This window comes from Larimichthys crocea, unplaced genomic scaffold (assembly GCF_000972845.2).
Source record: "Larimichthys crocea isolate SSNF unplaced genomic scaffold, L_crocea_2.0 scaffold635, whole genome shotgun sequence".
Taxonomy (NCBI): Eukaryota; Metazoa; Chordata; class Actinopteri; family Sciaenidae; genus Larimichthys; species Larimichthys crocea.
In genome coordinates, this window is record NW_020858364.1 from 7529 (window position 1) to 16829 (window position 9301).

General features: G+C 37.7%; 1 pseudogene; it reads left to right on the forward strand.

Moving 5' to 3' along the window:
- Positions 1 to 646: 646 nt before the first annotated feature.
- On the forward strand, positions 647 to 9010 carry LOC109138401 (myosin heavy chain, fast skeletal muscle-like; annotated as a pseudogene).
- Positions 9011 to 9301: the final 291 nt, after the last annotated feature.

Below are 9301 nucleotides of genomic sequence, written 5' to 3' on the forward strand. Positions count from 1 at the left end.
TTTTTGTGGTGTTAAATTGTACAATTAAATTAATGATTTAAATTAATTAATTACATTATTTTGAATTATTATTATTATTATTATATATTTTATTTAAACCAAATAAACTAATTAATAAATGAAATAGAACACTGATTTATTTTAGATGGTGTACATTCTGTAAAAATACATGATGTTAAAAAGCCCAAATAAAACTTAAAAAATACTGACTAAAATGTAATCAGTACTTCGTGTTCATTGAAATTGAATGATCAAACATATTTTAAATTAAGAATATTAATAGCATATAGTAAAGAACATTTGAAAACTGTAGATAACATACTGGAGTAGAGAAATTAACAATCAAAGGGATTTTTTTAATTATTTATTATGAATTAATCCAATTAAACTGAATTAATTAATTTAGAAAACACTGATGTCTTTTTATATTTTGTGTATAGTCTGTCAAACATGGTGTTCAAAAGCCCAAAATAAACTTTGATTGCATTACTGAGTGAAGCAGAACTCAAGTCTGGTTATAAACACATCATGTGTTTTATTGATCCACTATCGCTGTCTCCATTTCCACATTTGGCATGCATTCATATTTAGATTGCTGTGTTTAGAAATCAGTTCAATATAAGGAGTCCTTAAAACAGCAGTGTGTGATAGAGACCTGTGAGATCCAGCTGGTGGTAAAACTATGTCCTCTTATACTTTAGACAAATCAGTTAAAGTTTGATTTATTTAACAATTCATGTTTATGTATTCTAAATGTTGACAGAAACTTATCTAATTTGTGTTTCTAAATTAATTAATTAAATCGCTTTAAACAGGTGGTGAATACGCTTGACAGAAAGGGGTCAGGTAAGGAAACCTTAAACTGTTTTTATTTTTCTTTATCATGTTGAATACATATGAAAACTATTGGTCAGTCAGAATGGCTTCAGTTATTCATTTTGACAAAACACACTGCAGTATTTTTCTCAGTACCAGCTAAAGCTGACAAAGACTGAATACTACCCTGCAACAAACAACAACAGGGCTTAGTGTCTGCAAAATTTAGTGTTCAGCAAAATTTCAAGTTCAGGTTCTGTGTGTCTACAGGAATTCAGCCTAAATAGCAGATCCTTTGTGATTTACAACAGACAAACAAGCCGGCACCATGAGTACCGACGCAGAGATGGCCATTTATGGCAAAGCTGCCATTTACCTCCGTAAGCCAGAGAGGGAAAGACTTGAGGCCCAGAGCAAACCTTTTGATGCCAAGGCTGCCTGCTATGTGACCGATGCTAAGGAGCTGTACGTAAAGGGAATACATCTCAAGAAAGATGGTGGCAAAGTCATGTCAAAGTCCGGACACTGAGGAGGTTGGTACATTAAATCAAACTCAAATGGAAATTCAATATGATCAGTTCTCACTGAGACAAATGTCCTGTTCCAGGAGAGGACAGTTAAAGAAGATGACGTCCTCCAATGAACCCTCCCAAGTTGATAAAATTGAGGACATGGCCATGATGACCCATCTCAATGAAGCCTCTGGTGTGTAAAACCTTAAAGAGCGTTATGCAGCATGGATGATCTACGTAAGACTGCTGAGTACTCTGAATTAAAAAAGACAAATATTTAAAATGGCTAAATGGAGGAAAACAAGTTAACTGTTGAAATCTCTATGATCCCTTTCAGACCTACTCTGGGTTGTTCTGTGCCACTGTGAACCCTACAAGTGGCTCCCAGTGTACGATGCTGAAGTGTAATGCCTACAGAGGCAAGAAGCGTATGGAGGCTCCACCCCCATCTTCTCTGTCTCTGACAACCTTTTCAGTTCATGCTTATGGTAAGTTAGTTAAATAAAGTTAATACAACTGCAGAATTTAAGTGTATGAGGTTTCTTTTCAGTCAAAAAAATTTTTGTTTTCTATTTAACAGATAGGGAGAACCAGTCTGTCTTGATCACGTAAGTTTCAATTTGTTTATTTTGTTGAACATAATCAGTATGTTGATCAAATTCTGAAAGTCTCTGTTCCTCCTAGTGGAGAATCTGTGCTGGAAAGACTGTGAACACCAACGTGCATCCAGTACTTGCAACAATCTCAGTTGGTGGGACAAGAAGAGGGACACCTCAAAGGGTGGGCATATACAATTGATACAATCAAGACTTTTGAATTGATGATGTTCCAGTCATTTCTGATGTCAGTTTTAAACCTGGATATAGGGGTCTCTGGAGGATCAGATTATTGCAGCCAATCCCCTGCTGAGGCCTATGGTAAGCCAAAACTATAAGGAATGACAACTCTTCTCGTTTTGTAAGTATGGAGGAGATCCACAGTGAAAGAGATTGTTATACATTGCCAGGAAGGAAAAGTTCATTTTTTTCAAAACAGGGTAAATCATCAGAATCCATTTCGGCCAACTGGCAAACTGGCTAGTGCTGATATTGAGACATGTGAGTAACAATTCTCAAATATAACACGTTTAATTTAGAATTGACCAGGCTGTGACTTATGAACACTTTTTGTAGATCTGCTGGAGAAGTCCAGAGTGACATTCCAGCTTTCTGATGAAAGAGGCTACCACATCTTCTACCAGATGATGACCAACCACAAACCTGGGATCTCATGGTAAAAAGACTGATTTGTTGTACAATGTGAAACTGACATGTTTAATACATAACAATCCAATGAACTTGCCATGCATTTTTGATCTCTAGAAATGTCACTTATCACAACCAACCCCTACGACTTCCCCATGTGTAGCATGGGTCAGATCACTGTGGCTAGCATTGACGACAAAGTTGAGCTGGAAGCCACTGATGTGAGTAATCTTTACTTCAATACATGAAATTCATTCATTCATAAATTGTCTATTAAATGCATTTTTATGTGTGGATACCTTTTTTTGAAAACAGAACGCTATTGAATCCTGGGCTTCAGTGGTGAGGAGAAGAATAGCATCTACAAGATGACTGGTGGGTGCTCCACATGGTAACATGAAGTTCAAGCAGAAGCAGCGTGAGGAGCAGGCTGAGCCTGATGGCACAGAGGGTGAGCATTAAACGTCTTTATTTTATTATGATGGAGGTTAATGGTCACATACTGTATTAACTGTAAATCAATTAACTATTTTCAGAGGCTGACAAGGTTGCTTACTTGCTGGGTCTGAACTCCGCTGACATGCTGAAGGCTCTGTGCTATCCCAGAGTGAAGGTCGGAAATGAGTATGTCACCAAGGGACAGACTGTACCTCAGGTAACTGAAATAACAGGCCTGAAATTTGATTTTATTTACATGTACTCTTGCATATTATAATACAATGGTCCCGCTTAGATTGTAACATCAGACACATGTGAACAGCCCTAATTTCGACAAAAGACTTCATAAAAATGTGTAATACATTTTAAATTTGTATCTCTTTGTTTTATTTGTACCATTAAAGAGTTCAGAACAGTAATGGCATTTTACAAATGGTTATTGACTTTTGTTTTATCCAGGTGAATAACTCAGTGACTGCTCTGGCCAAGTCCATCTATGAAAGATGTTTTCTTGTGGATGGTGTCCGTTCAAGAGAGTTGGACACTAACAGCAAGGCATACTCATGGGTGTCCTGGACATTGCGGCTTTGAAATCTTTGATGTGCTTCATTTCCAACAATTAGCTGCTGGTGTTTTTTTTTTTTTTTTTACAATGTCTTCTTATTGGTGCAAGACATTGCTGATATATGTGCCCTACCATTCACACACTGGAACAGCTGTGCATCAACTCACCAATGGAAACGCAACAGTTTTCACCACCCACCATGTTTGTCCTGGGAGCGATGAGTACGAGGGGGTTGTCTGGGAGTTCATTGACTTTGGCTGGCTGGCTGCCTGCATTGGCTATGTGAAAGGTAATCATTTATTGTTTGTCATTTTTTCTAATGTTTTTAATTGCTTCAACGTTGTATATCTTTTTCACACTTTTTCACTTCCTTTTTTCAGCCCATGGGCATCTTCTCATCCTTGAAGAGGAGTGCATGTTCCCCAAGGCCACCGACTCCTTCAAGAACGCTGTAGCACGCTCTTGGCAAAACAAAGCATTGAGAAGCCAAAGCCGCACAAGGCAAGCTGAGGCCCACTTCTCCCTGGTGCACTAGCTGGACTGTGGACTACATATCATCGGCTGGCTGGAAAGAACAAGGACCCACTGAATGAGTCTTTGTGCAGTTTACCAGAAATCCTCAGTTAATTGCTGGCGCTTTTGTATCCCCCTGTTGTTAGGGTAAATTAATTCCTTGAACTTAACATGCATTGATTATGTATATTTTAATAATTGTGGTGAATTCATGTAATATAGTGTCTCACTTGACAATGTCTCCTTTTCCACAGAGGTTGGCAAGAAGGGAGGCAAGAGAAGGGTGGTTCTAGCGACGTTTCTTCACAGTTCGGAGTAAGGTTTTTTTTTTATATCTATAGTTCATATTCAACCTCATTGTGACATTTCGCACAATCACTTTTTGGCTCTCCAGGAGAACTTGGGCGCTGATGACCCTTGAGGGCACACATCCTCACTTTGTGCGCTGTCTGACTTCCATGAGTCAAGACTCCAGGTACATGAACATAATCCAGTGGTGTTTAGGGGTAGACTGGTTGTGGTATGGTTTACTTTTTTTTACTGTCACAAACAAATGAAAAAAGAAGTAAATGAGGAATCTCTCTTACAGGTCTGATGGAGAACTACCTGGTCTCCACCAGCTCAGGTGTAACGGTGTGCTGGAGGGTATCAGAATCTGCAGAAAAGGTTTCCCCAGCAGAATCCCCATGCTGACTTCAAGCAGAGGTACATGGATTTCTAACATAATTTTTGATGACAGACTATTAAAAGAAAATGCACACACACCATTAACTCTTCATCAAAGATACAGGTGCTGAATGCCAGTGTCATCCTGATGGCCAGTTCATGGACAACAAGAAGGCTTCAGAGAAGCTGCTTGGGTCAATTGATGTTATCATGACAGTACAGATTTGGACACACAGGTAAGGGTTGGTGAAATGTTTTTATTGTCTGTTTTAAAGGATAGAAAGAATTCCGTCTCATCATGCTACATGTACTTTTAGTGTTTATTATTTTGTCCAGGTAGTTCTTCAAGGCTTAGGCCGGTTCAAGTCCAGTATGGAACAAAGTATGGTGGTGGACTGATAGCTGGAGAGGTGCCAGTTCACCTCCTGGGCATTGCCAAGTAACTGGAACCCCCCACAGCTGCTTGTATAACGCTGCTCTGGGTGGCTGCCCATCACTCCACCATCTCTCTTCACATTTGCATGTGAACCATGTGTACATAAAAACATGTGTGTGTGTATTTTGGGTTAAAATGTACATAAAACTGGGTGAAAAAAATAATTTCTCCTCGAGGGATTAATACAAGTATCTCTTCTTCTTCTTTATGATAAAGTCATGATGAGGTGATGTTCTTACAAGGCATGATCATTTCGAGGCAGCATTTAGAGATTTTTAGAAAAATGTTAAATAAGAATTTGAAATGTTGTTTCACTTGGAATTCAAAGACTTCAAAGACACTGTTTCTGATTTGTGCTTGCTGGCAAACATGCTACATGTCATACACACTGTACTGTCTCTGGGCAAAACAACAAAAATAAAATAAAACCTAATAAAATAAAATTAAATGTTTAATAACTAAAAAATGAACATCTTTCATCTTTCAGTGCTGTAGATTATAATGGTATATATTTTAATAATTATAATAACGACACAGGGCTCAAATAAACACAATAATTTCATAGTAATCTCATCAGCAAATGTTGATTAATGTTTAGGGATGTTTATTAAACTACAAATATATTACTTTCTGAGATATATACTCACTCTTTTTGTGGTGTTAAAATTGTACAATTAAATTCATGATTTAAATTAATTAATTACATTATTTTGAAATTATTATTTTTATTATTATTATTTTGATTTAACCAAATAAACTGAATTAATAATGAAGTGAAATAGAACACTGATTATTTTTAGATTGGTGTACATTCTGTAAAACAACACAACTTTGAAATACTGACTAAAATGTAATCAGTACTTTCAGTTTTCATTGAAATTGAATGTTTAAACATATTTTAAATGAAGAATTATTAGATAACATATAGTATAAGAACAATTGCAAAACTGTAGATAACATTACTGGAGTAGAGAAATTAAACAATCAAAGGGATATGTTTTTAATTATTTATTATAATTAATCAAATTAAACTGAATTAATTAATTTAGAAAACACTGATGTCTTTTTATATGTGTGTATAGTCTGGCAAACATGGTGTTCAAAGCCCAAAATAAACTTTAATTGCAGTACTAATGAAGCAGAACTCACGTCCTGGTTATAATTACATCATGTTTTTTTATCTATATCCACTACCACTGTCTCCATTCCCACATTGGCATGCATTCCATATTTAGATTGGCTGTGGTTATAGCAACATGCCAGTCAATATAGGAGTCCTTGAGTAAACAGCAGTGTGGTGATGGAAGACCTGGAGATCCAGCTGGTGGTAAAACTATGTCCTCTTATACTTGTAGACAAAATCATGTTAAAGTTATGATTTAAGCTTAACAATGCAATTTTATCTAATCTAAAGTTGACAGAAACATTTGACCTAATGTGTGTTTTCTCATCTAATCTAAGTAAATCTGCTTTTGAACAGGTGTGAATAGCTTGGTACAGAAGGGGTCAGTAAGGAAACCTTAAACTGTTTTTTATTTTCGTTAATCAGTGTTGAATACAGATGCAAACGTTAGTCAGTCAAGGAATGGCTTAAGTTTATTCATTTTTGACAAAACTACAATGCAGTATTTATTTCTCAGTACCAGCTAAAGCTGACAAAGACTAATAAACTAACTGCAACAAAAACAACAACAGGCTTTAGTGTATGCAAAATTTCAGTGTCACAAAATGTCAAGTTCAGGTTTCTGTGTGTCCTAATATGGAATTCAGCCTTAAATGCAGATCCTTTGTGAGTTTACAACAGACAAACAAGCCGGCACCAGGAGTACCGACCAGAGATGCCGTTTATGGCAACTGCCATTTACCTCCGTAAGCCAGAAGGGAAGACTTGAAGCCCAGAGCAAACCTTTTTGATGCCAAGGCTGCCGCTATGTGAGTGATGCTAAGGAGCTGTACGTAAGGGAACAATCGTCAAGAAGATGGTGGCAAAGTCACTGGGCAAAGTCCTGGACACTGAGGAGGTTGGGTATCATTAAATCAAACTCAAAGGGAAATTCATAGTGATCAATTCTCACTGGAGGAAAAAGAAACCAAAAAATTGGTCCTGTTCGCAGGAGGGAACAGTTAAAGAAGATGACGTACTCCAATGAACCCTCCCAGTTTGATAAAATTGAAGGACCATGCCTGATGACCCATCTCAAGGAAGCACTCTGTGTTGTATAACCTTAAGAGCGTTATGCGCATGGATGATCTACGTAAGAACTGCTGCGTAATCTGCCTGAATTAAAAAAGACAAAATATTTAAAATGGCTAAATGAGGAAAACACAAATTTAACTGTTGAATCGCTATGATCCCTATTCAGACCTACCTGGTTGTTCTGTGCCACTGTGAACCCCTACAAGGTAGGCTCGCAGTGTACATGCGGAATTGTAAGTGCCGAACAGAGGCAAGAAGCGTATGGAGGCATCCACCCCACATCTTCTCTGTCCTCTGACACGCTTTTCGTTCATGCTTAGTGTAAGTTAGTTAAATTAAGTTAATACAACTGCGGAATTTAAGTGTATGAGGGTTTCTATTTCAGTCAAAAAATCTTGTTTTCTATTTAACAATAGGGAGAACCAGTCTGTCTTGATCCGTAAAGTTTGACACATTTGTATTATTTATGTTGAACATAAATCAAAGATATGGTTGATCAAATTCTGACAAGGTACTCTGTTTCCTTCCCAGTAAAGGATAATCTGGTGCTGGAAAAAAGACTTGAACACAAACAGGAACGTGAATCATCGAATACATAAACGGGGTCGGCAACAATCGCAAGATTAGTGGTGACAATAAGAGGGACACCGGTGCAAAGGTGGGAGTTACAATTGATGACAATCAAGACTTTTTTGAACTGAATGATGTTCTCCAGTCATTTGCTGAATGTCAGTTTTAAACCTGGAATAATAGGAGGTCTGGAGGATCAATTAATTGCAGTAGCCAAATCCCCTCTGTAGGCCTATGGTAACAGCCAAAACTATAAGGAATGACAACTCTTCTCGTTTTGTAAGTATGGAGGAATGCCTACATGTGAAAGAGATGAATGTTATACATGAGGAAGGGAAAAGTTCATTTTTTTCAAAACAGGTAAAATCATCAGAATCCCATTTCCGTGCGCAACTGGCAAACATGCTATAGCTGATATTGAGACATGTGAGTAACAATTCTTCATAAGATATACAAAACACGTTTAAATTTAGAATTGACCAGGCTGTGCTTAATGAACACGTTTTTGTAAGATCGGCTGGAGAAAGTCCAGAGTGACTTCCAGCTTCCCTCCTGAATGAAAGAGGCTACACATCTCTCCAGATGATGACCAACCAGCAAACCTGATCTGCAGTGGTAAAAAGACTGATTTGTTTGTAGCAATGTTGAACCTGACATGTTTTAATACTAACAATCCATGAACTGCCATGCATTTTGATCTCTAGAAATGTCACTTATCACAACCACCAACCCCTACGACTTCCCCATGTGTAGCATGGGTCAGATCACTGGTGGCTAGCATTGACTACAAAGTTGAGCTGGAAGCCACTGATGTGAGTAATCTTTACTTCACAATACATGAAATTCTTACAAAATTTGGATCTATTAAAGCTTTTAGTGTGGATACCCCTTTTTTTTTGAAAACAGAACGCTATTGGAGATCCCTGGGCTTCAAGTGGTGAGAGAAGAATAGCATCTACGAAGATGACTGGTGGAGTGCTCCAGCATGGTAACATGAAGTTCAAGCAGAAGCAGCGTGAGGAGCAGCCCCTGAGTGAAATGGCCGAGGGTTGAGCATTAAACGTCTTTATTTGAATAGATGGAGGTGAATGGTCACATACTGTTTCACTGTTAAATCAATGAACTATTTCAAGGCTGACAAGGTTGCTTACCTTGCTGGGGTCCTGAACTCCGCTGACATGCTGAAGGCTCTGGTGCTATCCCAGAGTGAAGGCGGAAATGAGTATGTCACCAAGGGACAGACTGTACCTCAGTAACTTGAAATAACACGGCCTGAAATTTCGATTTTTATTTACATGTTACTGCTTGCATATGTATAATACAATGGTTCCCTGCTTAGATTGT